We start from the raw sequence: 6,000 nt of genomic DNA on the forward strand, positions 1-6,000 counted from the left end.
GTCTTCACATCCCATCAGTCCGGCCAATGGATAACAGGCCAGATGCCCGAGGACCCCTTAATCCAGGACTCCCTCAGTAGCCCCTGAACCTGGCTTCAATGACGAGGAGTTTGGTGTGCAGATTGTCTTCAGCATTGCAAGGCGGGTTCCCTTTTATTCGAACTTCAAGATAGTCTTCGGATGCAATGATAGTATCCGGACCTGTCACACTATTCATAACCGCAGAGAGAATATATATTTTTACACAAGTCTAATCCACTGACAGCTTTTAAAATATGACATCACGTCTGTCCGGTCATAATTTCGGACCGTTTTTCGTCTGCCGCTCCGCGTTTCGAGACGCGGTTGCCATTGGCACGTCTTGTCGAAGCAGAGATCGTTCCCCCTTATTACGGGATTCTCATCAATACGGGCATGTGTAACCCAACCGTGTCGTTTATACAGCCCTTGGGAATAGGCGAATCTTAAGGCAAGCGAGGAGGCATTCAATATTCGTTGCCTTTATAAGGGGATAAGGATTCCCTCTTCCTCTCTCACGCCATCTCTCTGCCTTTCCAATCTCGAGCTCCAGCGCCCAAGTTCTCATCTCCTTCCCACCCAAGCAACCATGTCCGGATCCGGAGGTCAGGGCAAGTGGATGGTTTCCTCCGTCAAGGAGGAGAACATTACAGAGCTTCAGGCGGCTGGATACTTGGCGAAGGAGATCACTCACCGCCTGCCGGCCGAGGGACAAGTCGTCCCCATGCCAAAGCCCTCCGGGAGGGTGGTGTTCCTCCCCCATTTCTTCCGCGGGCTAGGGTTTCCACTCCACCCTTTCGTCCATGGGCTGATGTACTATTACGGGATAGATTTCCATGATCTGTCCCCGAATTCCTTCCTCAACATCTCGGCGTTTATCATCGTGTGTGAGGCCTTCCTCCGCATCCAACCCCACTTCGGGCTGTGGCTCAAAGTCTTCAACGTGAAGCCGAAGGTGGTGGACGGCTGGCACGCGGAGTGCGGAGGAGGTATGGTGAGCAAGCTGTCCAACGTATCCTGGCCCAAAGGCACTTTTGTGGACACAGTGAAGGAGTGGCAGAAGCAGCGGTTCTACATCGCAGAACCCCATGGCACCACCTGGGCCGCCGCTTCTGAATTCCGCTCCGGCGCCCCCACGCGACTCACCTCCTGGGTCGAGAAGAGTCCGGACTAGGGTTCCCCTGACGAGGTGATAGCCCTGCAGATGCGCATTCAGAGCATGTCAACCAAGACGGTCAAGCTCGTTGATGTGATCTAGGTGATGCTGGTTTGCCAGATCCTTCCGTGCCAGCGCCGAAGCTGTCCTCTGTGGGAGTTCAACCCAAAGAAGGATCAGACTCTGGTGAGGCTCTTCGAGACTACTCATGAAGGCACATGGAAGTTGCTCTTTAAGGGCAACGAGAAGCCACCGGCCACAGATTCAAACCGTGGTCACGATTGTAAACACCTCGCCAGTGAGGTATGCTATTTTTCGATGTATCCCCAACTTAATCATTTCAAGGATGATGTCTGAGCTTATTATTGTATTTCTAGGACTGGATGGGGAGGGCGAAGCGGATCCAGTGTCCGGCTCCGCTACCTGAAGAACCGGTCATCCTGCGTCTAGCGGAGATGCGGGTGCCGACGCCTTATAAGGCCCCGGAGAAGAAGGCCAAGAAGAAGGCCAAGGGGGCCAACGGTGGCCCTCGTCGCAAGGGCACTTCGGATGTGACGTCCGAAGATGACGAAGCCCCTTCCTCTGTCCCTGAGGACAACGGCGAGGAAGAGGAGGAGGAGTAAAACAACCCTCCCCCTGAGGAGAGGAAGAAGAATAGGGCGGAGCGCATCCGGAGGCGGACACGCCCAAGAAGGGGAAGAGCGTCCCAGCGGTCAACACCGCGTGGGACGTTGATAGCAGTCCGGAGAGACGCCCCCGCACTAAGACCCAGGCCGCATCATAAGTTTCACGTCTCTCTCATGTGCACATCCGGCCCTCTCTCTTTATTATTATGACAGAGTTAATTGTGCTATTGTAGTCCGGCCCGCGACCTTACCCATCGATCCTCATCTGGAGGTTCGTTGGCTCCGTCGGAGATGGCGAGCATGTCGCCACCGCCTGCTTATTCCCCCAGGGCTAGGGACGACACCGATGTGCTATCCCGGAGGACCGCTCCGAAGTGGGGAGGAGCCCAGGATGCTGTCCGGGAGGCGACACAGGGTGAGACCTCCACTGTCGGACACATGGGGGAGCCGATACCCATGGAGATTGGCGGAGAGGGCCGTATCCAGTTCGGCCCTCAGCCGAATACGATTCCGGAGGCCCATATGGCTCCGGAGTCGGGTGAGCGGCCCCCTTTAAAGGAGGGGGATGTGCCGCTTCCATCGGTGGCCCTTGTCCATCCAGGGGCGCCGGATAACCTGATGGAGGCGCTTCGAGGCACCTCTGTTGTGGATGAGCACTGTGTCCTTATGGGTGCGGTGATCGAGAAGATTCAGTCCACCAAGAGTGGACTGAATGAAGCTTGCAATAGCCTCTTGACAGGTTTCGAGGTAAGAAAGAGAAAAACCCCGTGTAGCCAGAAGCCCCTGAGACACTGTCTGGTGTTCGGCAAGAAGAACCGGACAGAGGATCAATTCTTTTGTTGTAGGAGACTAATATAATATGTAAAAATAAGCAGGCGTCGCTGTTGGCAGCGACCTCCCATGCTGCCGAAGTCTCTGATCTGAGGCAGAGGCTGGAGCAGACCGAGAACGAGCCCGGCGAGGTTAAGGTTCGGCTCCAGGAGAAGCAAGGTGAGTGACGACTTGCTGTGTGTTTAGAAAGGATAGGCGGTGTATATTGACCGCTGTGTCGTAATATGTGCAGGAACTGCGACCGAGGTCGAGGCCCTAAGGAAGGCCCTAGGCGAGGCCAAGGAGAAGGCTATCCAGTAGCTGGCCGCCCGTAAGAAGTCCAAGGCCCGGGTCAAAGAAATCCAGCAGGAGCTCCAGGATGCGGTTAAGAAATGCGAAGCCTTGGAGCATGATGCATCGGTTCAAGGGACCGAACTAACCAAGGCTCGTCAGAGCATGGAGACCGCACAGAATGAGGCCCAGGCTACCCTCCAGGAGATCCAGGAGGCCAAGAAGATCACGGCGGGTAAGGCATTCAAGATGCAAAGCAACTATGCAGAGAACCAATACCTTTTACTAACCCGGGTTCGGAGTTCCCCAGGAGCATTTGCGGATTTACCACGCAGTGTGTCAGACACCGTGGAGTTCTACCGAGCCGAAGGAGGGGGTTCTATGGAGAAGCTATTCCGGTCGTAGTATGCAGCGCCGGAGCATCCCGTGTCCTTCACCGATCAGCTAAACCGCTGATGGAGTTGCATAGGGTGGCCAAACTAGCCATGAAGGATTTCATAATCCGGCTATGGCCAGCAGAAGCTATGCCAAGCAGATACTTCGGACTCATGAGGCAAATGGTGAGCGCATGTCCTCGGCTGGATATCGTCAACTGCTCGGCCTGCATTGAAGGTGCGCTCATAGCCTTCGCCCGTTGCAAGATGTGGTGGGCGAATATGGACGCCGTTGAGGTGACCAGAGGGCCACCGGAGGGCAAGGAGCACCGCACACCCGAACGGTATTTTGCGGATGTTTTGGAGGGTTCTCGCCTTGCGGCAGCACAATGTTCGGAGGACATTGTATTTGAATAAATGTATTCATGTTACCTTTGCCTTGTATTATGGGAACAAAGCCTGTTTTGTAATGTAATATTGTTATGCTTTGAATTGTTTCCTCCTGTGCGGCCGTTTTGTATGTAATCTGAGGGTTGGCCAGTCGTCGGCTTCTGCCCTCATGTAGGTAGTACGGAGGTGTTCGGGATGGAATCTTAACAATCTTGATCCAATTGTATGGTCCTTGAAGGAGTTGTTTAGCGCAACGAACAAGGCAATCAGACTGTATGGCTTAAACACCCTCACTTAGCCATAGGAGTTTTATAATAAAGCGTGGGTGCTGCCCCTGGTTCGAACCAGGGGGCTGTCAGCATCTGATCGGGAAGTGCCAATCCTTCGCATAATGCGGAAAAAATCTCCAATGATTTGTGACCCTCGAACAGCTGACCGGCTCTCGCCGTATCATGACAGTCAGTTTTCGGCTTTCTCTACTGAGGTGCTTATCTGGTCAAGGCCAGGGCACATTCGCAGTAGTTCTCCCTTTACTACCCTAGCTGATTTAGCGGAATGTAGGGTAGCAAGCATAGGAGCCGGGCAACCCAACTATTGACCAAAGACATGATTCTGAGCCAATGCATATAATGCTAAATTCGGGGTGCCGAACTTCTTTAGGGATTGTTCGGACTTTATTGCCATATCGTGGGGCGATGGGGAGCTCCTGGAAAATATGAAATGCACCAGGGTGTACGACTGCTAGGAAATAAGTAATATAAAGGAAAACAGAGGGAGAAGAGAGATAGGATCCGGAAGTGCAAAGGGAAAACAGAGGGAGAACAAAGTAATATAAACTTGGATCATGAACTGTTTCCATTATAGTTGGGTTTATGCGCCCAAGCACATTGGTACAAGATAATGCGATAATGAAAGTGCAACTATCCCTAGGTGGTTTTGGTAATTCATAACAACATATAGCTCATTGAGCTAATGCTATTCCAAGATGACTATTTCAGGAAAGCTCAATGATTGGCATGGCATGGATGTGAAAGTGGAACCCTCAAAATGCTAAGGACAAAGGATTGGCTCAAGCGCAAAAGCTCAAGACTCTTCATTTTATATTTTAGTGATCCAAGATCACATTGAGTCTTTAGGAAAAGCCAATACTATCAAGGAGGGATGAGGTGTTGCTTAATGAGCCTCTTGCTTCATGTGCTTAGTGATATGCTCCAAAACCCTCAACTACTTTCCCATATCCACATATGACCTAAACCCTAAGCCAAACTCGGTCCTACCGATTCTTTCTATCCGGCGCCACCGAGTTTCACTTGTCATAAGCCACTGCCAAACCCTAGCAATTCGGTTCTACCGATAGGGATCTCGGTCTCACCGAGATGGGATTGCAAACTCTCTGTTTTCCTTTCGTAACTTTTCGGTCTCACCGAAAGAGCGAATCGGTCCCACTTAGATTGTAGTGTAAACTCCCCGTTTCCTTTTTGTAACTTTTCGGTCTCAGCGAAAGAGCAAATCGGTCCCACCGAGTTTACCTGACCAACTCTCTAGTTAGCTTATTACCAAACTCGGTCTCACCGAGTTTGTGTAATCGGGCTCACCGAGATTACGTTATGCCCAAACCCTAACCATATCGGTCCTACCGAGTTGCATGTCAGTCCCACCGAAAATCTCTAACGGTCACTAGGTTTACCTTTTCGGTCCGACCGAGTTTGTTGATTCAGTCCCACCGAGATTGGAAAACTGTGTGTAACGGTTGGATTTTGTGTGGAGGCTATATATACCCCTCCACCTCCTCTTCATTCATGGAGAGAGCCATCAGAACACATACACAATTCCAACTCATATGTTTTGAGAGAGAACCACCTACTCATGTGTTGAGACCAAGATATTCCATTCCTACCATATGAATCTTGATCTCTAGCCTTCCCCAAGTTGCTTTCCACTCAAATCTTCTTTCCACAAAATCCAAATCCTATGAGAGAGAGTTGAGTGTTGGGGAGACTATCATTTGAAGCACAAGAGCAAGGAGTTCATCATCAACACACCATTTGTTACTTCTTGGAGAGTGGTGTCTCCTAGATTGGCTAGGTGTCACTTGGGAGCCTCCAACAAGATTGTGGAGTTGAACCAAGGAGTTTGTAAGGGCAAGGAGATTGCCTACTTCGTGAAGATCTACCGCTAGTGAGGCAAGTCCTTCGTGGGATAGACAAGGTTGCTATTTCGTGGACCCTTCGTGGGTGGAGCCCTCCGTGGACTCGCGCGACCGTTACCCTTCGTGGGTTGAAGTCTCCATCAACGTCGATGTAGGATAGCACCACCTATCCGAACCATGGGAAAA

Source organism: Triticum urartu, chromosome 3 (genome assembly GCF_003073215.2).
Source record: "Triticum urartu cultivar G1812 chromosome 3, Tu2.1, whole genome shotgun sequence".
Lineage (NCBI taxonomy): Eukaryota > Viridiplantae > Streptophyta > Magnoliopsida > Poales > Poaceae > Triticum > Triticum urartu.